This window comes from Nelumbo lutea, chromosome 3 (assembly GCF_056320005.1).
Source record: "Nelumbo lutea isolate HS-2025 chromosome 3, American lotus-T2T, whole genome shotgun sequence".
Lineage (NCBI taxonomy): Eukaryota > Viridiplantae > Streptophyta > Magnoliopsida > Proteales > Nelumbonaceae > Nelumbo > Nelumbo lutea.
The window spans coordinates 99,748,890-99,776,294 of NC_142686.1; the positions used below are offsets into that span (position 1 = coordinate 99,748,890).

Genomic DNA, 27,405 nt, shown 5'->3' on the forward strand with positions numbered 1-27,405 from the left:
TATAGAATATTTATATAGAGATAAATTGCAATCACTTTTTTTGATAATTGCAATCACTTTTTTTTGAACTTTTTCTAATATATTGTAAGATCCCTTATGTTAGAATCCTCTAAAAAGAAGCATGATAATGTCCACGATACCCATGCAATTACTTTGATCAAAATAATTATTTTCCAAGTTTTCTCTACACATGAATAATTACCCCAAACCCTTTCAATCTTTTTCTAAAATTGATTGATTTTCCAAATTTGCCTTTCATATCAACTGCTCAAAGATAAAGCAGAAACTTTAAATTCTCTCTCTCTTTTTATTTTCGTAAAATTTGCATTGCTTTTCTCTATAAAAACCAGCCTTACTAATAGCATGGATATTTTGGATTTTCATGGCCTTTTTAAAAAAAAAAAAATTATAATATAGGGCGTCTAGCTGCGACGGTGTCAAAAAGTTTGGAAAACGATTACAATTAACAATCTTGAAGGAAAATTTTAGCGATGGTCCAAAGCTTTCGACAATTTACCCTTTGCATATTTGTATTTGTGCTTTTTCCGCACGAATAACTTCAATAGGTAAAATTGCATCGAATATCATCAGTTTTTTTTAGGTACCGTAACTTTTCGGCACCATAGTGTGACTGGAGAACGGGAGCCCACGAACGACTGTCTCACAGTTTTGCTCCAGTTTCGAGATGTGAACTCAGCAACCGCTAAGCCCCAGATCTGATCATCTAACGGCCTGAGGGGATTAGCAAGCGCAAATTTTCTGCCAACCACCCTTCGAAATTGAGAAAGATTTCTACTGCAAGAACTGGCGCTGATTCTTCATTTTTTCTTCTTTTGAAACAGAGATTTAGTTCTAAACTATATCGATGGGTCCATTCCCGAGAGTTGGGCTCAGATCCCTCTCGTCAATATGTAAGCTCTTATTTTTCTTCTCCGGTAGCTGCACTTTCCTTCTATGGTTCTAACAGAACCAGTTAATGTCATTTCCTGACAAACACCGTTGTGCATCGCAGATCTCTTGTGGGGAATCGCATTAGCGGATCAATTCCAAAGGCACTCGGTAATATTGAAACGCTGGAGGAGCTGTGAGTCATGAGATAATAGATAATACTCTCGGTAAATTATGGAAGTAAGTTCCATCTGTTTTTCTGATTCAAACTGCTTTTTTTCTTTTTTTTTGCAGCGTTTTGGAAGATAACCAGCTTGAAGGAACCCTTCCTCCACAACTTGGAAAACTAAGCCGGCTGAGAAAATTGTAAGACAAAAGTTTTTATTGCCTTCTTTAGTTAATTTGTTTTTAGTTTTTTTACCTTATTTTATCAATATTCTTTTTAACTTTCTTGTCCCTGAGAGTCACGCATGCTGACCTGTTATCATTTTTTTAGGATAAATTTCTTAAACTATTTTTATTGTTTAGCTAATTGGTTAATTCCACCCTTTCTGTATAGTTTTTATCTTAAATAACCCTTAAATTTTCTGACAATTGTCTAATGCCATTAATTTTCCGTCACATTTCATTTATATGTAACGTCACATGAGTGATAATTATTTTAAAATTGTTAAAACACCCTTTTATTCTAAATATCCCTTAAACCTTCCCAATGCCTGTTGCTATCATTTGTGCTACTATCTCTTGCTTTTGATCTTTCATCCCTATAATTTTCCTTTTCTCTTTCCTTTCCCTTCAAATTGATTTTTCTTTCACCATCTGAACCAAAATCATTTGATTCCTGGTGGCGCCTACTATTCTTCTCAGAACTTCGGGACCTTTTAGAGTAGTACCTCACATCCCTCCCATCTCTGTCCCTTGCCCGTGTATGGCCGTCTTCATCTGTGTTAATAGATCTCTCACGGCTTTTGGCCAAGTCACGACTTATATGTGCAGAGTCCCGCTGCTGTCTATCCAATCCAAATTAAACCCTAAAAATTAAATCCCACACAAAGAAGCATACTGAATCAGTGGATTCACACAACACTAAACTCTACAAAAGAAAATGGAGAAAATACAACTGAACATCAAATGATTAAATCGGTCCTATTTCACATGGAAAACCTAGAAATTGAATTAAATCAAACACTTGATAATCAAACTCATGATAAAACCAATATAAGAATCTACAAGCCTGGCCCAGACATGCGCCTTGGGGAAAAAAGGTATCACATCCAGAGGTCCAGTCAACACACAAGCAGCCCTAAGTATGATTTAGTAAAAAACAAAAGAAAAGAAATAACGTCTGACCAACGTCGAAAACGAAAGAAAAAGCGAAACACAAAACAAAATATGAGAGAGTGGGAAAGACAAATTAGTAAAGTGTATGAAGAAGCAAATGGATCGAAGAAGAGAAGCATACCTAGTTTGTCGCTGAAACCCTATAAAACCCTAAATTGGGTTTTCAGGTTCGACTGCTCGGAAAGCCGAACAAGAGGGAAGATGGCGTGGTTATTTTCGTTTATTTAATAAAGGGTAAATTTCTTAAACTGTGGAAGAGTTTTATTTTGAAATTTGATGAATAATAGAGGATAAATTCCATATTTCATTTCTTTAATGTTAATTTTTAGAAACACAATATATAAACAGCAAAGGTACAATTAATCAATTTCGCAAGCAGTAGGGATAATTTAAGATATTTATCCTTTATTTTAATTTTTAAGTATATTGGCCAATTTTTCATTTAAGTAATCAAAGATTTCATTAACAATAACAAGATAGAAAAGAATAAGCTCACAAATAACTAGATAGAAAGAAATACAACCACAGCCAAAGAAAAGAATAACCTCACAAATATAACACTCACAAAATACAACACACCAAGTCACCAACCACTTTAAGAAGGAAGAAAAGGCTAATAAGAACAGACCCAATACGGTTACAAAGTTAGGGAGGGTCCACGTTCCTGGCTTCCTACAATCCATTGTAGAACTCTCATCAGCTTCCAGAAAAGCCAATAATTGGAACGGGATATGCTCCTCACACAGGGGTATCTCGTACAAACATCCATCATGCATTGAGAACATTCCCCGTGAATAATAATTTTGTAAGTACAGAATATATTTCCAATGCATAGTAGGACATGCGTGTGACGTTGGTGTGAGGCGCCATGTATTAAGAGCATATGGTCTCCCATTAAGTAGCCTTGAGGGATTTTCCGACGGAGCACGAAGTATGCGAGTCAGTTGGAAAGAGACAAGAGAAGTTGAATGGGTGTGTCTTTTTCCACGCCCCAAAGGATTTGCATTATGCATAGGTAAAAATGAAAGGACAATTATGCCTTCCTCTAAAACATAAACAAGAAAGAATAAAAGATATTATACAATAAGATACAAGATAAAATGGTACTCCAAAAAAGCACAAGGCGAAGGCTTGTGCCTTTACATAGTAGGGCACTAAAATACAAAAAGAAAAATGTCAAAACAAAATAAAGCAATAATAAAAGTTTAAAAAAAGAAAATTATTAAAATACTAAAAATATCGGGACACACAAAAAAACATCGAGAACTAGGATTGTAACACTTGTATTCTTTCTGGGTCTTACAATAGTTAAGAAAGGCACATTTTGTAGATCATGCATCTAGTTTGTTTAGTTTGGGACCAAATTATGAACAAAACACACACACCCAAAAACCCAAGGAGTAAGAGGAAAAGGAGACAATGTAGGAAACAGAACAATGAAGGGAGACTGACCATCAAGGATGGACATAGGCATTCTGTTAATAAGAAAGTAAGATGTAAGCACAGGATCACTCCAGAAACGTTTAGGTGCATTCATATGGTGCAATAGGGATCAAACAGTTTCTGAGAGATGGCAATTTTTCTGTTTAGCTACCCCATTTTGTTGGGGGGTGTAAGAGCAAGAGATTTGATGAATAATACCTTGTTGTTCTAAATATTACTGAAATGGTGTATAAAAATATTCTCGGCCATTATCTTAACATAGGATCTTAATGTGAATACCAAATTAAGTGTGGATTTCAACATGAAATTTTTAGAAAATAGAAAATAATTCAGTTCTTTCTTTCATAAGATAAAGCCATGTCATCATTGAGTAATGGTCAACAAAAATAACAAAGTATTTGTATCCATTGTGTAACACTACTTTATTTAGACCCCAAATGTCTGAATAGACCAAAGAAAAAGGACTCAACATAAAATAATCGACTCTAGTACTAAAGGAAACCTGATGATGTTTCCCATACTGGCACGACTCACAATTCAAAGTAAAAAGATGACTCAATGCTAGAAGAAATTGCTTAAGTGCTTTAAGAGACAGGTGCCCAAGTCTACAATGCCATTGGAGAGGGGTGAGAGACGACTGAATAGCTGTTGAAGAACCACCACCACCACCATCAAGATAATACAGTCCACTAGCTTCATGCCCTCCACCAATCTTCAACTCCATCTTAAGACCCTGAAATACATAAGATGAAGGGTAAAAGGTGATAGAACAATTAAGAGAATTGGTCAATTTACTAACAGATATAAGATTAAAAGGAAATTTGGGTACATACAAAACTAAAAACAAAGATAATGAACCAGTTTTAACATCACCAATACCACTTATGGAAGAAGTGAAACCATTAACAAGAGTGGCAGTATTGGTTGTAGAGGATGAAGAAAGTGAAGAAAACACACCTGGAGTCCCAGTCATGTGATCGAAAACTCTAGAATCACTGATCTAGTGGGAGGGTTTGAATGCCAGACAAGCCATACCTGAGTGGGCAAGCATAGCTATACTCGGCTGAGAAGTAGCCTAAATCAACCGCTCATATTTAGTACGAGAAATACTCAACAACCCCTGTCCGAAGGCATCTATAGGTGAAGGTGTCGGGCCAGTGTGTTGACTCCCTTGTTCCATATCACCACTTGCCACTGCATGATTTGCCTAGGATGACGGTGGGCCATGTAGATCGTAGCAAAAATTAATAGTGTGCCCATCCATACCACAATGTGTACAGTTTCTCAAACCATGATTACGTCCTCTACCACGAGCTCCCCCTGAATCTCGACTGCCAACACGCTCACCACCATGACTGTACATGTGTCCACCTCTACCACCACAGCCTAGATGACCCTGGTGAGCTACTCTTCTACCACCACGGCCGCCCCCTCTAGCCACTGTAAGGGCAGTCCTATCGGATATGGTGGGGTTCTCTAGAAAGCCAATAGAAATTCTTCGGAGATGGGCAAACACCTCCTCGAGAGAGGACAGGGTAGACCTACCTAGTATTTGAGCCCTCATAAGTTCATATTCAGGCTTCAATCCCACTAGAAATATGGTTACATCTAGTTGTTTTCTCTGTTGTTGCTGAATTTTAACATCAAATGTAAGGGGGTGATACATACTCAACTCATTCCTCAAATTTCTCAGACTAGCATAATACTCATCAAGACTCTGGTTATCTTACTGTAGACTAAAATACTCTTGTAGAGCTAATATACTATGGTGGTGTTATCCTGTCCTAAATAAAGATTCCTTGTATGATCCCAAATTTCCTTGACTGTGTCTAAGAATATAAAATTTACACTAATCTTAGGTTCCATACTGTTACATAGTCAAGACATAATCTGTGCATCTTTTTGCTCCCGATCACCATACTCCTAGGAATCAGCTGAGGTTTTTTTCTCTTAAATGCTTTGCTTTCTTCTTGATTCTAAGAAACACTTCAATAGATTTGGCCCAAGATATATAATTTTCTCTATTCAATTTAATTGAGTTCATTTGTACATTCAAACAGTCCTGAGGAATCATAACCAATTTATGTTCATTATCTCCCATGACTAATTTTTTTTTTGTTTCAACCTGCCTTACCCAAGTAACCACTACAATGCACTCGAAGAAAACTGTACTTCACTCCTCAAGTTAATCACTCACCACCATACGACTGACCATTGCTGAAACATACACCATCACAGTTTCAACAATATTAATCTCTACAATTGTCACTTTCGGCACCTCACAAACACATCACACACAAAGACTACCACACATCTGAACCTCCCACACATCTGAACCTGCCACCATATGACTGATTCTAATCTGAACCACACATCTGCACCTACCACGAAACCTACTGTTGCAGCCCTCTTCGTTCCATCGAGTAGAGGGTTCTCTAGCAATCACCTGAAACCACAGCTTCACACCCAACCGAACACATTAAAAACTATAGAATGAAGATACGGCAACTCCTTTTCAACCCGTTTTCGAAACTCCAAAATAAAGAGAAGAAAAATGAGAGATTACGAACAGAAGAGATCTGGACCGACTTAATATAGAATACTAAAATAAATATACTAAATGATAGATTACCATGTGACGATTTCAATTTCAGATCTTAACTTAATGTAGAAAAGAAGTAAGGGAGAGAAGATGAGGAGAAATCGAAGAAGAAGAAAAACCTGTTCGAACCCAAGAGAAGAGAATCGCTCTCATTCTCCCATAGGTCGGCCAGTATATATAGAATACTAAAATGAAAATAAAAGGACTTTTATGCCCCTATTTAAGTTGGGACACATCAGCACTCACTAAAATACATAACACCATATTAATAAAACTTAATTGACTATTCTATCCTTCTTTACTCGACACTAACACTTATTATTGCAAGCTTGGCTGAAACAGCCCACTCAACATGAATGTAGTCATCCAACTTAACGTTGGTGATCTGAAGGATAGGGTTTTCAAGACTAGGAAGATCCTCCCCTGATCTGATTTATTTAGAGGAAACTTCACTAGAGGTAGACATTCTTATGGTGGATACTTCACCCCATAAACAAAAACACCTGCAAACCAGCGAACAGAACTAGACTGCTCACCTTTTGGATGCAAAGGAACAGTCCAAAACCTGCAATGACAGTCTAGATATTTGTTCTTTCGATTTCTAGGTAACAGCTTCCAACAACCTCCTATGTCGTTTATGCTTGTTGTCCAGCAACTAGACCTGAAACTCATGTCTCTCTAGCAGTCCTTAGACTACTGTTCTTCACCTTCCCCTAATATGACATAACTGAAGCTACTTAGTGTTCTTTTGGTCTCTTTCCAAGGTAGAAACCCTGGAAGTTGGAGTGCAGCCTTTCTAGTACCCCAAAAACAAATTAGGGTTTCAATCTAGCAAAACTTCAAGAGAAAGAAAAAATGTAGAAGGAAGAGAAAAGGAGTGAAGGAGATTCGATCCCTAAAGGAACTTCTATTGCCTTGATACCATCAAGGTTTTGAGCAAGAGAATGGGGCAATAGTTATTGTTCTGTCCAGCTTAAGATGATATTTAAGAGAATGTTTAAAACGTAGTAAAGTACAAGATTGCCCCTCTTTAGGTAGGTTATACATAAAATTCTTTTAAGAACAATATAACCTAGAATCATTAAGCCCCACAAGAAGCAAGAGGAGAAAAATAATAATTTGGGAAATGACCCAGCCTATACAAGTTTAAGACTCACAACATTAGCATTGGCTACAATGATCTGCACCAACTTCCAGTAAGGTTGCTAGGTTTCCATCACTCCCTGAAGATAGTAGGGTCCGGGGCCCGAATGTTTCCAAGAGAACTGAGACCGCCAAGAAGGTTGTTTGAGATAAGTACTGTAAAGCCCTAGGAAGTTTGGGGTTCATGCGTGGCTTGAGGGCTAAAGGACAATCCTTGGTCATAGTCCAACTGCCTTGCAAAATGGTCAGGGCTGTAGAGCACCAAAGGGGACTATGGGTCAGTAATGTTTAAAGGCAGAAGATGACGACAACAACACACAAATGCATCCTTAAGAGTTTGTATGGATGAAGGAGAAGGTTGGGAAGAATCCTTAATGGCAGCCTATAACTCTAGGGGCTAACAACAAGGCAAGATTTAACCCCTGGAGGCTTATAACATCTTCAAATCTGATAAATGATCCATCTAGTAGGGAAACAGACAGTTATGTACTTTCCTGGAGAGAACTCATTGAGGTATTTTACTCCAATGGTTGGTGATGCTGCTTCCTGTACTTGGGCTGCCTCTCATGTTCTTTGCAACCTTTGCTCTACCGAATAGATGGTGGCATCTTTTCCTCGTGCCACTCAGTCTCGGTCCATTTGTTCTGCGTCTCCATGTTGGTAATCCTTCAAAGTAGGTAGGAGAGTGTTTATCATGCGCTATGGGCCTTCATCCTCTTTGATTACATTCTTTCGGAAGAATGTGCCCTCAGCCATATGTGCCTCATTACCTCCAAATGGTGACTTTGTTGTCAGAATTCAGATCTCCTTTCCTTTGTAGCAAATGCTTTACATACTAGTGATATGTAGATGGTACTACCTTCAGTTTGTGGTCTCCCCAAAAACACATGATAGAATGCATTAGCCTCGGTTAGGTGGAAGCAGATTGGCATCTCAAAGGCTTCTATATGAACAACAAATGATACCAATTCCAAAGAGTTTTCTCAAGTATTGTTGAAACCATCTATTTTCACTGTCCCTGGGGTAATTTACGTGCTCGAAAAGTGGTTACTGGCGTGAGATTAAGGGAGGCCTTGGGATCAACAAATGCCCTTTTCAGCCATATACCTTTGGAATGACTGTGATGTATAGGAACCTATTGTGAAATCTTGGCCCCATAATGTCTCGATCTAAGAAAGCGACACCATGAGGCTCTTTGTGACTTTGTTGAGAGCTGGCTTGGTCAACTTTTCTTGGTTGGCTGATGTCATATTAGCAATAGAATGGGATATCATCTATGGACTCGCTTTACTTAACCATTTCGAGACCAGTGGCCCTAGTTCCCATCCCTTAGGTGACCCTTCCTGAGTTGCAACATGAATGAATGCGCATAGCATGTCATGGTAACAACTCTTCATGTACTTGTGGCCTGGGATCCTTCACTATCTCTACTTTCCCAGTCTTTGACTTGTTGGCCCAGAATCTCCTCTGCATGAACCATTTTGGCATGGGGTTCTTAGTATTCTCGTGATAGGCACAAGGCAGCCTTAGCCTCTGTCTCAGATGAGGGCTCTTTAGAATCCTTGATTTGTTATAGCAATCCTTCAATGTTTGAGTCCTTGACTAGGTGAAGCAAGGTTTCTAAGATAGAGGTACAATTAGGCCAATCTTCTCTTTGTAATTCCTTGCCTCCCTCCATTGTTGACCTACTGTTAGCTTCTTGGTTAGAGGCTACTCTGCTACCAAGGCATGGTGCTCTTTTGGGAACTTACCCTTCTCTTTAATTTTAGAATTGGATAAGTCCGTCTTCTAGATTTCAGAATACAAGTTAGTGAAGCTGTCTATCTTTAGGTTCTCTAAGTGAATCCTGTACTTTGTTGTGATGCCATTAAGACAGTTGAATTAGAACTCACTTATATTCCCCCAAAATATGCTTGAGGTCTAAGCTCTTCGTATGGAAACACCTGATGAAATCATTTACTTCTTCATTGTGTCCTTGTTCCATTTGTCCCAGGTCAGCCACGGTAAACTCCTCCTTTAGCTTGTAGAATTGCTCTCAGAAGAGTCACCATATCATCCTAGAACTTTACTGACCTAAGCTTGAGATAACAATACCCAAGTATAGGCCTTGGTGTCTAGGGACTTTCTGAACTCCCACAAGTAGTGGTCAATGTTGTGCTGTACTGTTCCAAGGCATCTGCGAACCTTCAAACATGTTCTCATAGGTTCTCGCCTTCTCTTGTGAACTTGGGGAATGTAGGTACTCTATACTTGTGCAGATAAGGTTTGGTACAAAGTTCCAAGGAATAAGGCGAGGCTACAATACTTTGGGCCATAGGTAGAGTTTCTTTGTGTAGCTGCCTGATTTTATCATGGATTGCCTCCATGGTTACAAAGTGACATGATGCTGATTTTTTCAATTGGTCTATTGGTGGTGGGGCGAATGGGTCTTAATGCAAGGCAATGTTAGGGCATGGATCACATTCTGCAGGCATGATTCTTTGAGTATAGGGGCCCCATCCTCTACTCCTCACATGGTTGGGTTCTTGGAGTAATTAATCTCATGCTTCTCCTTCCCTAGGGGAAGGCTCTCACTCAAATTTTCATAACATCCCTTTTACCCCTTCTGTTGGCCTCCCCAATGGAATCAACAAAATGTTGGGTCTTCTTTTTTGAGGTGTTTCGCATGGCATGAGCTAAGGAGACCAATTCAAATCCTCTCGATTTGATGGAAGAACTCTAGGTGGGTTTTTGCAAGGGTGTAACTCTGAGGTGAATAGGGCAAACAACTAGGATGTGAGGTGGGGAGAGGGAAAAGGCTTTTCCTTGGAGAGGAGAGTGTAGAGGCAATCTGAATCAAATGCTTCTAGTTGGTGAGAATCAATAGTCCTTTCCTCCAGGTGGGGCCCTCGGATTAGTTAATCATCTTGATGAACTTTTCCATCACATCTGTTTGCTGACTTGCAAAGGTAGAAGACCAAGAAGAGAAGAGAGAGTGAATGGGAGACAAGTTAATTCTAAGCCAGCCCTAAAGTAGTCTTATACTATGAAGCCAATAATACATGAAAGGACATCCCCTGATTAGTGAAGGAACACATAAATATAAATAAGAAACAACTAATTCGGTCCAAATAACTTTAGGCCCAACTCAGCAATAAAACAAATAACATAAACATAAGAATTGACCCACACACTTAATCACTCATTACAACACTCCCCCACAAGCTGAGCATAATTGTTCATGATGCCCAGCTTGCCAAGAAGATCATGGAACTTTGAAGGCTTTGGGTTAGAGCATCCGCAAGCTGCATTTCTAAGGGTGTACTTGGGTTAACTGGAGATACTTCTCTCCCTCACAAAATGTCTATCAATTCCAATATGTTTGGTTTTGTCATGTTATATGGGATTGTTTGCAATATTAATTGTAGCCTTGTTGTTGCAGTATAGCTTAAGGGGACAATCTACCTTCATTCATAACACACCGAGAAGAGTTTTGCACCACAACAATTCAGCAACACCATGTGCCATAGTGATCAAGCCCCCCTCCCCCAACAAATGTATAGTAACCAAATGTAGACTTTTTGTCTCCAATGGAGTCTCTGCAGTTTGCCTCAGAGTACACCTCTACCACAAGTTTATCAGGTTTCTTGAACAAGATTCATTTTCCATGACAACTCTTCAAATACCTAAGATTCTCTCAATTGCTCTCTTGTGAGAAATCTTGGGAGTATGCATATATTGGCACACCACATGAACTGTGTAAGCTATATCTGCCTGGGTAAGAGTCATCCATCCCATTTGCAGTCCTCCTAATCCTTACAAAAGAAGAATTGAGCTCCATTGCAAGGATATCTCCCTTATGTAATGTTTGTAAATCTAGGGAGCATTAGTTTTGTTGGAATTCCAAGAAATCACCAGTTTAAAATCCCCTTCAATCTCTAAATTTTTTAAATCAGCTTGCGTAGCAAGTTTTATACCTTGTATAAGTGCCAACAACTCAGCCTTTAAAGAGTCACCAACCCCTAATGGTCCTGAATACATTGCTACCACTTTCTTGAGGAATCTCTAAACACACCACCAATGCTTTCCATTCCTGGATTTCCCATTGAGCTTCCTTCAAAGTTTAGATTGATTTTATTAATAGTTGGGGGCTTCCATTCCATTACCCTTTTCTTTCTTCCTAGAGGAGTGTGCCACTTCATTCCACACCCTTATTATGTCAATCATTAAGAAGCTTTGAAAAAGTTAGAAGAAAAACAAACTTCTAAAATAAACGAACTGTTTAAAATAGTGCAAAAAAGTGATAGAGAACAGCAGAAACAGAAAATCAAGAAGAGAGAAGAGGAAGAAGAAGGTGGTGGCAATGAGGGTTCAGAGAGAGATTTTCTAATTCTAATCCTCTCTTACACCCTAATCCCTTTTCATTAACTTAATTTCAATAATTACAAAGAGGCCCTTAACTGGGTGAATAATTTAAAATAGACATAACATAAGTAAGGCCCATGTTGAGGCCCATTATAGCAAAGAACATAAAGAAGAAATAAGAAAACAGCCTATGGGCTATTTGGCCATCTTCTCTACACTCCCCCTCAAGTTGAGCATAGATGTCAATCATGCCAAGCTTGCCAGTATCATGCTGAAGTTTGGCCTTGGGGATGCCCTTGGCAAGGAAATCAGCTAGCTGTCCTTCAGAAGGGATAAATGGTAGACAAACTTCTCCAGAAGCCACTCTTTCTCGGATAAAATGTCTGTCAACTCCAATATGTTTGGTTCTGTCATGTTGCACCGGATTGTGAGCAATGTTCATGGCAGCCTAATTATCACAATATAACATTAATGGCTTATCATACTCAATACCCAGTTCTTCCATCACGGATCAAAGCCAAAGTAGCTCAGAAACTCCTTGAGCCATGGCTCTATATTCAACTTCAGTTGAAGATCTGGCAACAACTGATTGTTTCTTGCTTCTCCAACAAACAATATTACCTGCCACCAAGCTACAGTACCTAGAACTTGACCTTCTATCATCAATGTTTCTGGCCCAATTAGCATCTGTGTAAGCCTCTAGTTTCATATGACCATGCTTAGCAAATAGAATTCCCTTTCCAGGAGAACCCTTTAAATAACACAGAATTCGTTCTACTGCTACCATGTGAGTGTCCCTGGGAGCATGCATGAACTAACTAATGCAGCTGACAGCATATGCAATGTCTGGCCAAGTCATGCACAGATAGAGCATCTACCCAAGTAACCTCTGGAAGACTCCCTTATCTTTCAACAATACTCCTTCTGAGGTAGAAAGTTTATGACTCATATCAATAGGAGTAGCAACTGGTCTAACACCCATCTTCCCTATTTCAGTGAGCAAGTCAAGCACATACTTTTGTTGAGAGATAGGAAACGAAGGGGAAGAAGCTCCGGATGCAGTTTCCAACACTTGTCTTTTGTGTGCTTTGGTTTCTTACAGTATTCACAAATAACTTCCTTCGTATCTGAACCACCTGGACTTCTTGTAGTTCCCTTAGGTTTCAGCCCCATGTTAGCAAAGTGGTCATTTAGACCAGCCCCTTGAACCTGGACTAGTCTCTTGCTTTCTTCACTACTCACCAAGGCATAGGCCTAAGACAATGAAACACTATCCTTGGATAAGATGTTCTTCTTTGTGATGTCATACTCAGGATTCAGCCCCGTCAAGAATTCAAAAACCCTGTTTCTATCAACTAATTTTCTGTAGGTTTCAGCATCATTAGTACTTTCCTAGGCAACAGTTTCCATCAAGTCAATTTCTTGCCAACGAGATTTCAGCATTGAGAAATAAACAGCCAAAGGTCTCTTTCCCTTGCCTTAAATTTTTCATATCACTCCTCAGCTTATATGCCCTGACTGTTAGACAGTTGTATGCCCTTAGCTCTAATCAGAATGATGTACTTAATGACATTTATTGTAAATGAATAAAGTACATATTTGATTCATGTTTCTGTGGTGTGTTTCTGTGTAATACCCTTAAACTGGACACTTATGAGACTTGTGTTAGTTTAGAATGTTCGCAACCATTGGATAAGTCTGGGGAGATTTATCCTACCAAGGCTGACACTGGTGTGCTGCCAAATGTTGGGGTGGCCTGTCTCAGCCACCAAGGTGAGACCCAAGGCACATGCAGTGTAGGATTAATTGAATCTTTGAACCGGACCAGATTTTCAGTATTGCCCTAGACCTTAGAGATTGATGGGCAAAACTGGAAAGTTACACCTGACCCCTAGACTCGATTATGATACTGCACTAGGTGTCGGATTGGGCTGTATTTGATATGCCAATCAGTGAGATCCTTAGCGGGGGTCAAAACCTGGGTATGTTGGGATAGTCCGAGAATTCATCTAAGTGGGTGATCATAGTGACAGGATCAGCCCCTTTGTCGGACAAAGGTAATGATCGGGGATACACTCTCTCTAATGGAAACCAAGACTGCCGGCAGCCGATTTCAATCATTGAAATTTTGTTTTTTAAAATATATTTATATACTTATATACATATATATTACGGTTTCTAAACATTTGCAAAAGGTTTTAATTCCCGGGATCCATGTGAGCAGAGAGTGTGGCACTGTTCCATGCAGCCGAAGGAGAGGTCCTCTCTTGTTGGGTAGTGTTTGATCATTATGGGATGAGAGGTTAAGTGTAAGGCCTTTGAGGGTTATACCTGATGGGCTAATCTTGCATCTGCCCACAGTCTCTGGGTGTTACAAGGTGGCTTGGCCCAGGGACCACTTAGGGTAAGTGTTGGGCCCATTAAGAGCTCATGTGGTGGGTTTCAGGGGGTGCACTATCCATAACAATGTATTCGGCTAGGCCTTGTAACAAAGGCTGGGCTGAACCCATGTGGCTGATGTGTAGATCAATGTTTGGGTCCCACGCCATACAAGGAAGCCCAACTGGGCAGCAGTTTGGAAGGCTAAGTGAGCACATACACTTATTGGGCCTAAAGCCCATTTCGAACTGGGCTGATTTGATCAGTTAAATAAGGGGCGAATTCTGATATTAGATTAACAGATCTAGAAACCTCCTAATGAGATTAGGAGAGGGCTGATCTAATCTACAGATAAGATAAGGGTTTACCCTTATCACTTAAAGGGAATTCTGATCCAAATATGATTTGGATCAGCAACTCCTAATGGGATTAGGAGCTGATCCCTTTAAGTTTATAAAAGGAGGAGGGGGCGGCAGCCTTTAGACACAATTCACATTCTCTTCAGAGCTGAAATCACAGAAGAAAAAATTCAGCACCTCTGCGCTAATTCTTTCTTGCCGCCTCCTTCCTGCCGCCGCCATATCTGCCAGTTTGATCTTCTCTTCTCAGTAGGAGCGATCAAGATTGGATCTTGATATCAATTCTTTGTAAAAGGATTGATTGGAAGCAGTGCTCACGTGTCGTCCAGCTGATTCGTCAGAAGCATCTGGTTCTTTTGAAGAACGTTGCTGATTTTGCTCCATCCTACACTACGCCATCTTCAGTGGGAGCAGTCTTTGGTTCCTTCCTTGGGCATGAACACCTCCATTGGGAGATATTATTTCTCCGTATCAGGTATATCCCTCTCCTACTATTTTTGTTCAGATTTGGTTTGGTTCTTGGTTCAAGATTGATCCTTGAAAAATATGATTTTTCTAAAATAGGGAATACGATTCCCAGTAGGAATGAGATAAATTTTTTTGCAATTCGCCCATTCTTTTCCACAAGATTCGGGCGTCCATACGATGGATCTCTCATCCCTTCACTGACTACATTCAATTTCTGAGAATAGGTTTCAACAACACTATCTCATATTTTCTTTGCTAAATTCATCCATAAATAGTGTTGACTGATTTTAGGTTGCATTGAATTTACTAACCATCCGATTACAGTGTAATTTTCTTGCATCCATTTTTCATAGGATGGATCATCTTCCGAGGGAGCCTTCTTGCTCCTAGAGATATACCCCCACTTGCCTCTAATGCAGACATGAATTTTTACTGATTGTGACCATGCCAGATAATTGGTTCCATCTAGCTTGACTGTGGTCATAGCCAGTAGAGAGTCAATAGAGGCCCCTGAAACCTGTCCGGATTCAGCAACATGCTTGTTTTCAACTTCCGAAGGATCCATCTTAAAACACTCCAAAAATAACTTCTAACAACTTTAATTAACAATTAATGAAGACAGGAAAAAATATGTGTTGTGAATCAACTTCTATGCAACCGTACCTGTTAACTATGTCACACCTAGAACATGGGAGAAATAGAAAAAACCTAGCCGCACCTTGTAGACTTCACAGAACACTGAGCTACTTGAATCAATCTTCAAGATGAAGTACAAGAAGTCTTTCAATCACTGAGCGCTAAGGTCAAACTCCCTATGGGGCCCGTAAGCAGATTTCTCCAGTTAATTAGGGTTTTGGGCAACACACTTGATACAGTCAAAGTGACGACAATGATAGCCTCCTTCTCTCCAAAAACCACTAACAACTAGGCTGGAAAAAAATTTCTTTAACTATTCATCCGATTTAGTTCTCCATACACAGAGTGTATGGAAAGAAATAGGAGAAAAGAGAGAAAAAGAGAGCCCACTTTGATACCAAGAAGAAAAGCAAACTTCTAAAATAAACGAACTGTTTAAAATAGTGCAGAAAAGTGATAGAGAACAGCAGAAATAGAGATTCAAGAAGAGAGAAGAGGAAGAAGAAGGTGGCAGCAATGAGGGTTCAGAGAAAGATTTTCTAATTCCAATCCTCTCTTACACCATAATCCCTTTTCATTAACTTAATTTCAGTAATTATAGAGAGGCCCTTAACTGGGCAAATAATTTAAAATAGACATAACATAAGTAAGGCCCATGTTGAGGTCCATAACACCCATTACAACAAAGAACATAAACAAAAGAAATAAGAAAACAATCTATGGGCCATTTGGCCCATCTTCTCTATAGAGTTCAAGTATTTTTACCTAGTGAGCAACTCTTATCTTTATGGTTTCAACAATTTCTTCTTTTGGTTTATACTTCTTCTTGAAGATCCATGCATTCCTTTCCTCCCATACTGTCCATACTACTGCCGCCCTAACTGGATTCACATAAATCTTCCTCTTTCCATTGTTGCCATAGGAAGTTTGGGCTGAAGAGACTCACTACATCCTAAGGAGTGATCCACTTGCAATCAAAAAGAGAACAAAAAGACTTCTAAACAAAGAGCACAATAGGACAATAGATCAGTATGTAGGGTAGAGATTCACCATTTGCAAAGTAAAGAGAGCAAACATGACGGGGGAGGCATTTATTTGGCCTCCTTTTTTGAAGCATGTCATAGGTGTTCACCTTTTCAAGAAAAGGCTCCCAACATAGTGCTTGAATCTTGGGTGGAATGGGCTTACTCCAAATCTCTTTCACTGGGAAATCCCCTCCCCCTCTAAAGGAGGTTGCACAAGATTTTTGAAGAAAGAAGCTAGGTAAAGATACTACTAGAAGAGGCAAATCAAACTCTAGTGTCCTCCACTGCTTGGACCAAGAAGGCTGACTTAAGTTTGTCTAGCAAACACACAAGTGTCTCACACTCATTATCCCTCAACCCCTCTTGAAACCAAAGTTCCAAATCAAACCAAAATGAGAAAAAGTGACAATATTTGAGATAGGTTTTGACGTTTAGTTAGACACTGAATACAGATCAAGGAAGAGAGAACACAAAAGAATTTCATCCAACCAAAGGTCTTCCCAAAAGAGTGCCCTAGATCCCGATCCCACATCAAACTTGATGAAATTAATCAAGGTTGGATAGACCTCATGGGTTGCTTTCCAAGGAGAGCTCAAATTTGAGGAAGAAGCTACCTTTGCATCCTGGCCAAGGTTCAAAATATCGATATGACTGATATGTTAGTAGGGGCGTATCAGCTTGTATCAAAGCTCATTTCTCTTTTTTTTTTAAACTTGGTTCAGAGGGGTTTGTTTAAGGCCTATCTACCCTCTGAACCGAGTTAAACCCCAAAACACCCCCTATAGGGGCGTATCGAGAAGCACCCGATACGTTGATACGGCCCGATACATATTGAAATTTTGAACCTTGATCTGGGCCATTATGCATCAGCTCGTGGATGCTTTCTAACATTATGCACAACCTGTCTTCTTCCAAAGGAAATCTCCAAAGCCACTTACCTAGTGGAGAAGTGTTCTTGTGCATTTGGTTCCCCAGCCCTAGACCTCCCTTTTCCTTTGCTTTTCTAACTTGTTCCCACTTTATTAGATGGTCCCTTTTTCATCCCCTAACTTCTAATGAAAATCCCTCATAAATTTCTCTAGTTGTCCTACTATCTTAGCTAGAATTCTAAAGGTGGAAAGGAAGTAATTTGGTAGGTTGGATAAGGTTGCTTTTATCAAAGCTAGTATCCCACCTAGGGATAAGTAGTTCCTCTTCCACATTGCTAATTTCTTTGTGAATCTTTCTACTATTGGTTTCCAAAAGGCATCAGATCTTAGGTTCCCTCCCAATGGAAGCCCTAAATAATCCAATGTCCATTGTTTAACCTTACACTCCAAAATATCATCTAGCTCTCTTATACATCCTCCATCCAAATTTCTCCCTGCTATACAACTGTTTCCCTGGTTTATCTCCAAATTGGAGATAGATTCAAAAGAACTAATGAGATCTCACAAGTTTCTTATATTCCCTTGATTGCCTCCCTCATAGAATAAAATGATGTCATCTGCAAATTGCAAATGTGTAACTACCACCTCAAATCTTCCTACCCTCCATCCTCTAACTAGATTACTTTGATCAGCCTTCAAGATCATCCTACTTAAAACATCAACAATTAGGGTAAAAAGGAAAGGAGATAGAGGGTCCCCTTGTCTCAGACCTATTTTTGTTGGGAAATAATCTTTGGCCGCACTAGTGATTAAAATTTAATATTGTCCTGAACTTAAGCAGCCCTTCATCCACATCCTTCACCTTACCCCAGGCCAATTTTATCCATTATATCTAGGAGAAAAGACCAATCCACAAAATCATAGGCCTTCTCTAAATCTAATTTACACACCAAAACCTTCCCTCTTCTCCTCCTCTTCTATCTTACACATTCATTTGCCACCAAAATCTGATCTATAATCCGTTTCCCTTACAAAGGCTCCTTGTTGTTGTGAGATTACTAGTGGCAGGACTTTCTTTAGTCTCTCTGCTAAGACTTTTGCCATGAGTTTATAGAGGCTTCCCACTAAGCTTATTGGTCTAGAATCCTTTGGGGCTTTTGCCTCCTTCCTAGGATTAAGGCAATGAAGGTTGAGTTAATTCCTTGCGAGATTTCCCCTTGAAGAAAGAACTCATTGAAGACATCCAATTTGATAGTCCCAACATTTTTGTTAAAAGGATAAGGAAGAACCATCCCATCCTAGGGCTTTGGATCTTTCCGTCGAAAAGACTGCCTCTCTAATTTCTTCAAGAGTAAAGACATTATCTAGAGTTGTCACATAACTTCTGGCACTCTCTCCCATTAAAGGTTTGGGAAAATAAGACTCTTCTCTCTTTGACATAAAAAATATGCTCTTAAAGGGGTCCACAAAAATTAAATCTTGATGATTTCCTCCTCTCTGGTTACCTCATGTCCTTCCACTTCTAGCCTAGTAATTAAATTCTTTCTCCTTCTACAACTGGCTAGAGTTAAAAAAAATTTTATTACCATCCCCATCCACGGGCCACTTACACCTATAATTTTGCCTCCAAGATATCTCTTCCTTCCTAAGCACTTCTTTCAATTCACACTTTAGCCTCCACCTTTCCTTTATTTCCTCTCCACTTGTCACTCTAAGATCTTCTTTCTTACTCAACTCCTCAATTCTTAAAATAACTTTTTTCTTTAACCTCCTCCACTCTTGACAAAAAGATTCTTGTTCTAGGCTTTTATTTTCTCCTTTAATCCCTTTAATTTCCTCAAGAAGCTAACCCCTTTCTTCGATCCTCTACCTCCTACTTATTGCCTCCAACAACTAACCTTCTTCGTAAAGGTGGGATCTTCCAACAACATGTTTTCATATCTAAATGGAGAGGGGCCACCTAGCGAAGTTCCTTAAGCTAGGCAAATAGGGCAGTGATTCGAGGTAACTCTAGTCAAGGCTCAGTATACAAAATCCTCTCACAAAACTTCCCAATCCACAGAAAATAGAAATCTGTCCAAATTAGAGCAGATCGGGGATTTTTGAAAATTCAACCAAGTAAAATCAGCTTGTAATAGTGGGGGCTCCTTCAGTTCAAAAGAATCCACAAAGTCATTAAACTTCCTCATGATTGTAGTGAATCTCTAACTTAGACTTTTAGTCTTCGTTGAAACCATATTACATTAAAATCACCACCCAAACACCAAGGTTCCTCTCACAAGCCCCTAATTGCGTTTAGCTCTTCCCATAAGTGAACCCTATCTCTATAGGAATTTGGGCCATAGACATTTGTCAAAGACCACTCCTTACCGTCAATCAAGCCTATGAATTTGATTGCTACTGAAAACTAATCTATTAGTTCCTCCATAGCCTCCACCTCTTCATTCTTCCAAACCGTGAGAATACCACCAAAGGCTCCACGTGATGGTGCAAAGACCCAACTTAAACTCCTAACACTCCAAATGCTCCTAATCCATATCCTGTTAATCTCCTGAAGTTTTGTTTCCTACAAAAACACCACATCCGGCCTCTCCTTTCTAAGAACTTCTCTTATTATCCTTCTCTTCTTCCAACTCCCAAGGCCTCTCACATTCCAGCTTAAAATGTTCATACCATTGCCAAATTTTGAGCCGTCTTTAAGACCTAAGCTAACAACTTTCCATTCTTCTACCCCTTCTTTTTCTCTCTTCCCTATCATAATCTATCTCAGTAAACAATTTCTCCACCCTAATCTTTTTCCTTTTTTTGTGTTTGTCCTTACCTTTTCCTTTCCTTGTATACACCTTCACTCCTAAAGGCTTCTCTAGGGTGATTTTCTTTTTCTTCATTTTCGCAAATCCTTGTGTTCCACTGATCTCTCTCTAAGTTTCTATTCTCTCTCCTCACTTCTAGAGCAAGGGCTAACTATAGCTGGGCTTCCTATCTCAACCAAATCACTCTCTTCTTCTGGCCCTAAGTTTGTCAGATTATCTCTTCCTTTCTTCGAGATCCTTTCTTCCATTCCTATTCCTATTCCTGACTACCTCCAGGCTTTGTGGCAGAAAGGTTATGCACTAGCTTTTGAAGTGAGATTGGATCTGAAAACATAGAGGGGGACACACAGACAATAGCGTTAACATTAGGTTTTAAAGGATCAATACAACAATTACCAATGGGAGGAGACACAGGGGTAAAGAACTCCTTGTTCACCACTTTCGCAAGCCTCACCTTTGTCATGCTCAAGCTGGTCAGAGTCCTCAGTTTGGATGTTCAGGGTCCTTGGTACCATCTCCAATCTAACTCTGATGACCCTAAACTTTACAGCGTTCAAATTCTTCCTATTGAAGCCCTCCAACAGCCCTGCCAACAAGTAATTATGAGGAGAGAAGCTTCCTTCTACATATCTCCTGTTAAAACTAGGAATTGTTGTAAGGCTTCCGCTACCTGTCTCCAACCCACACTCAGTTTACCTTCTGGGATGTATTCTAGTGTTCTTTCCAGGACCAAAGAACTCAACCAGTGTCATTTAAGCTCCACATGTATTTTCCATTAATTCTGCCCAATATGTGGTATCTCCTTTGTGAGAGATTCTCCAATTTACCTGCCTCTGTGAATGGATGGCTCCCTATAGGAATCCTTTGAACCACAAAGTAGCTTTCCCCTTCAACAATACAGTTGCCTTCGAAGGTTCATTGAATTTCAAGACAGCACCTCATTTGGTTAGAACCTCCTCTAGAGCAAATGCCTTTGCCTTGACTCTAAACTTCTTTCTCCACTTGTTAGCATGAACAAAGCTTCTCTCTCTTTCTCCTTTCTCTTTATCAATGTATCCAAGCATTTTTTTGCCCTTTCTTTTCCTATAAAAGATTCTCAGTTCCTTTTGATGTTCATGATCATTATGATCACCAACATCAGCCTCACCTCCTACTTAACTTGGATATTTATCATCACCAATAGGAATCTCACCAGACTCACTTGAACAATTAGAACTAGGAGGATCGCTTAACAGTTAGAACTAGGTGAATTGGGAAACAACATAAAGGAAGGAGAGGAAGAATCCTCTTCCACCCTACTAGTCTCTACCTAAAGATGATTCTTGGGAGATTGAAATTTGAAAAAAGGATTAAGACTCAAAGAAGACCACATCCTTGGTAACATACTTTCTATTGGGATCCTTGACATGAATATCCCTTTGATCCAACTTTGTTATCTTAGGATCCTTGACATGAATGAAGTAGACACATCGCAATTCTCTAGGTGGTAGGGGAAACTCATTTTGTGTGGGACAAATGACAGGATAGGGAGTTTTCATACCCAACTCTAGATGGCATCCAATTTATCAAGTACAAAGCCGTAAGAACTGCTTGAGACCAATAACCCTTGGTCACCTAATGCTAAAATAGCAAAGCTTGAGAAGTTTCCAATAAATGTCTATTTTTGTGCTTAACAACTCCATTTTGTTGATGAGTACTAGCACAAGATGATTGATGTAGCAGACCTATGTCATTCATAAACACATTCAAAGAGTTTTCAAAGTACTCAACAACATTGTTTGAATGAAACTATTTTATCTTTTTTCCAAACTGGGTTTTGACCATTTTATAAAGGGATTTTTATAGTTTAGTCCACCCCAGAAATCTGAGCCCCACCATACATGTGGAATGAATCCTAACCATGGATCGATGCCAAATCTATGGCCTGGATGCAGTTTATAGGGGGGTGATAGTAGTAGACTAGGAGAGGGTTGTAATTTCAGATTTCTGAGGTGGACGACAGTCTACTTATCCCTTTTATAAAATACCATAGTTCATGGTACTTCAACACGAATTTTTAATAGATAAATCCACATACATCTAGGATAATGATATATAAAGTTGATGAAGTATCGGTATCCATCTGTAGAAACATGGAGTGAAGGGCCCCAAACATCAGAATGAACCAAATCCAATGGAACATGAATTTCATTACTTGAAATTGGATAGAAGTTTCTATATTGTTTTCACATCTGGCAGACTTCACAAACTAAACTTTGACTCAAAACAAACTGAAGCAACTTAGGAAACAACTCATTCATCAATGAAAATGACACATGACCTTGCCTAGCATGCCACAGATGCAACCTAGCTACTGACTCCCTGTTCCCAACAACTAAAAGTAGATGAATTTAGGGTTGAATTCGTTCGTATCTTTGTCAAAGTAGTAAAGACGTCCAGCTTCATGACCTCTCTTAATCATTCTACTTTTCAATTTTTCCTATGTAGAGAGAATGGGACGAATGGCCCATAGACTATTTTTTATCCTTTTGTTTATGTTCTATGCTGTTAATGGGCCTCAAAATGGGCCTTACTTATGTTATGTTTACTTAAGATTATTCGCCCAATTAAGGGCCTCTCTGTAATTACTGTAAATTAAGTTTAATGAAAAGGAATTAGGGTGTAATAGAGGATTACATTCAAAATCTTTCTCTGAACCCTATTTGTTGCCACCTTCTTCTTCCTCTTCTCTCTTCTTGCTTCTCTTTTCTGCTGTTCTCTATCATCTTTTTGCACTATTTTAATCAGTCTGTTTATTTCGGAAGGTTGTTTTTCTTATTCCTAAAAAAACAGTGAATAGGAAAAAAGGTGATACTACAATTCAAATTCTTAGTACCCCTGAGTACAATAACTGACATAACAGAAAGAAAAAACGAAATAAAAAACACTTTAATTATCCAAACAGGCCCTAACATCAGCAACTAAATTATTTTAACATTATTTTAACACTATGCATATTTTAATTTTTCATCCATATCCATCCATATCCATGCATATCCAAGTAGTATGGCAACAATGCAGGTATGGGCGGGGCACCCACTCCCTGTCCCCGCCCCGTAGCTTAAATCCCCGCACCCTCCCTACCCCATCCCCGGTATCGGGGTGAAGATTCAACCTTTTGTCCTTTTCTCTTATCTGAATTATGCTAACAAGCCAAATAAAATAAGGAAGAGTTTCAATGGGTATGCTGGAGGACGAGCTACAGAGATGCCAGCCTAAAAGCCAAAAGAGATCAATGAAATGGAATGGAGCGGAGATGTAAATCAGAGGACACGACAAATAGAAAATGAAGAAAATAATGAGCAGGGAGAGAGAAAGGGTTTCCTTCGAAAGGCCGTGTAACATTTCAGTTTACAAGAACCTAAAATGCCGTTCATTTGTTCTGTTTTGATTCAACCATCCAGTGGTAGGCGGTTGTGCGAAGGTTGAAGGTCTCTACGCTCAGCGAAGGTTGAACAGTAAAACTGAAGAGGAAGGCGAAACAGGAATTCAGGAAACACGAAATTAGTCAAATTACTCTTACCCTAATACGTTTAATACATTATATATAAGGGTATAATTGTAAATTATAACCGGGTCGAGCAGGTTCCGGAAACCCCATCCCCGCCCCTTCCCTAGTATGGGCAAAAAAAATCCTGAACCCGACCCATAAGCATTTGTGATTGGGGAAAATCTGCCCCGTTTGGGGTGGATCAGATTGGGGACCCGGTTTCATGGTAAAATTGCCATCTCTATACTTAAGGTATATCCAGATACATCTCTTAAATTTGTCTTTCAAATACATTTTGTATTTCCGCTATTTTGAACCTTGGTCACTGCACCCAACATAGAATCCATAAACACCCCCCTGAACCTAGTCCAAATTCAGTTCCTTAAGTTCCATTGCAAATTGCTCCATTAATCCAAAATTATAAATATGAAATATTCTGAAAATAAATGAAAACTGATTGCATTTTAATCACTAACCTCCAAGTGAGAAACAAGCAAGAGAAGCACCAATTCTAGGGTTTCACAGAACCCTACAACCCATGATAATTGGAGGAAAAAACACCACCCGCTTTTGCAAGTGATCACCAAATGATCTTTAATGTAGATCAATCTCAAAGAGGGTCCAGTAGGATCATTTTAAACACCAAGCGCCAGCCTGAAAAACTCCCTAGGTACTGCAATAAAAAATGGCTCTTCCTCTTGGGTTGATTCAGACTTAGGGCTTTCCAATAACCTTTCTGAGCAGCAAAACAAAACTCCTAAGTCCTCTCCCAACCAAACAAAATCAATTTCAGATATCAGAAAGTTAGGTCTCTATACACATGTACAAATTGCTGATACTAGAGTGTATGGTCTGAAAGAAGAGAGAAAAGAGCATCCACTCTGATACCAAGTAGAAGATTAAAAATCAGCATAAAAAGTCCTATGAAATGGTTCTGTTATTGATACAAAAATCAGTTTTAAAATTGTATTTGAATAAGAAAAGAGAGAATGGTCATAGTTTTCAAGGCACCAAGGCAAGGCTAGGCAATTGGGGGGCACCTTGTCGCCTAGGCGGGCGCTTAGGCGTCACCTATCCGACGGATTTTTTAATGTTTAAAACATAAATCCTAGGGTAGTTCCCTATGTACCATAACCATATTTCTTTAATAATTATTCATGATTTTCATAAGAAAATTATAAATTCCATATTAAAGTATAGAAAATCAACATATTTATGAGAAGAAAAGGAAGAAGAAAATAAAATTCAGAAAGAAAATCAACATAGTAGAAGAAGAAGAATATATGGAAGAGAAAAATGTGCTGATCAGATAAAATTTTCAGTTTTTCCTTACTTATTGTTTCAGGTTTTTAAGTCTTTGAGGGTTCAATACAGCATTTAACAATGTTTATGTTGATTAAACCCTAATAAATAAGAAATTAATAAAAAGAAATTAGTATATAAACACACAAAATGATTATTTTAGTTTAATGTCAATTTTATAATTATAATCTCAAAAAAGAATGAATAAAAAAATATTTTATAGTAAGAAGTAGAAAACTGCTTGGCAATTAGGCGAGGTGAGTCTCAAAGGGTGCCTTGTCGCCTTGACAACTATGAAAATGGTAGAAGAGAAATATAGATTCAGAACTCTGGAGGGAAGATGGAAGAAGAGGGAGTTGGAGGAGAGAGGATCCAGACCCCTAATTATGTTTTATTAGAGCAAGTCATAGTTAATAATGGAATTACATGAATGCCCTTAGTTGGGCGGCTGACTCAATAAAAAACAAAAATTCTGTAACAGGCCCATAAATGAGGGCCAACTAACTCAGAAATAAAGTGTAATAAAAAGACAAACAAGTTAAAGAAATAAGGCCCATTCAGCCCAATATCTCTACACACAACAATGAACTTCCTGGTTTCGATCTTCTCACTAAAGAGACTCACACACTTGTGACACTAACACAAAAGGGAAACTAGTACTAAGAGAACCCAAGGATTACTAAGGAACCAAATGTTGCTGTTCCCAATGCAGACATGTCTTATCCTATTTTGGTTTTGACTCTCTCATTTTACGTTAAATTCAAACAACATGGATTGCACAATCACTAAGCAAACAAACTCTCTAACTCTACTAAACTGATGTGATTTGTTACCCAAAAAGTGTGCTTCGAGTAGAATGATGGGCTTTATATACTGGATTTATTTGTATTTGAATCATGAAAACATAACATCATGAAAAAAAAAATCCAAGGAAGTCAGTAAACAACAGTGTTATTGTGATCTCTGTTTAAATCATTATCCATGAAGGATTAATGCAGTATTTTTTTTTTTTGAAGAATAATTTGAGTTTTATTAATAGACTTCATGTAATCTTTACAAGCATCCCTTAGAAAGGCATGAGCTGCTACCTCTCATACAAAAAGAAAACACATTACAATTGTGCCCTGAATAAAATAGATCTATTCATCCCATGTTTAGCCAAAGCATCCGCCATCCCATTTGCTGATCTCCTCATCCATTGTATCCTTAACTTATATTCCTGGTTAGCCATGTAAATTTTTTCACATCACTCCTGTAGCACCAAATTAATGCAGTATTCTTTTCTCAGATTATATTTTTAACTTGAATATGAGCTTTCACTGGTTTGCAGAACTTAGACATCTAAAGCTACAAAAAGGTTATTTCACTCTGAAACAAATTAAAGCTGCAACTGGGAATTTTGACTCTGCAAATAAAATAGGTGAAGGTGGCTTTGGATCAGTTTATAAGGTAATTCTGGATTGAGATTATGTCTTTTTTTTCCTATTATTATCATCATTGTGTCTTGTTCTTGGGATTGACAGCTCTAACTTGGCAAAATATGTTTTGCAACCTCAAGGTCAATAATCCCATTCTTGCATATGTAAAAAGATGCAATTTCGAAATTTATTGCTTTTGCTTTCCCATGTCTCATATGCTCATTTTTTCCATAAACTCATGGTTCCCAAATTTGCATTTTTGATTTTAGGGTATTCTGCCAGATGGTACAGCCATTGCTGTCAAGCAGCTATCCTCTAAGTCAATGCAAGGAAACCGTGAATTCATAAATGAGATAGGCATGTTATCTTCTTTACAACACCCAAATCTTGTGAAGCTTTTCGGATGTTGTGTTGAAGGAAACCAACTATTACTAATATATGAATATATGGAAAACAATAGCCTTGCCCATGCTCTCTTTGGTAAGTCCCTTTGACCTTCTTTCAGCCATTAAAAAGTATATCCTTTTGCTACTACCACTGCCTGTTCTATTTGGTTCAGCCAACAATATATATTCTTAATACATTTGGTTTTTATGTAGGAAAAGAGGAACATCAACCAAACTTAGACTGGCCAACAAGGCATAAGATTTGCTTAGGGATGGCTAGGGGTCTAACTTATCTGCATGAAGAATCAACGTTGAAAATTGTCCACAGAGACATAAAGACAACCAATGTGCTTATTGATAAGGATCTCAATGCTAAGATATCTGACTTTGGTTTGGCTAAACTTGATGAAAAGGAGAAAACCCATATCATCACCCGAATAGCTGGAACTATGTGAGTGAT

General features: G+C 38.8%; 1 long non-coding RNA gene across 1 annotated transcript; it reads left to right on the forward strand.

The window, feature by feature from the left end:
• The first annotated feature begins 474 nt into the window (after positions 1-474).
• On the forward strand, positions 475-27,405 carry LOC148867138 (uncharacterized). The gene is made up of 6 exons (XR_016109279.1): positions 475-911; positions 1,013-1,084; positions 1,183-1,254; positions 26,472-26,590; positions 26,829-27,039; positions 27,159-27,405. It is a non-coding gene; the product is annotated as an uncharacterized LOC148867138 (long non-coding RNA).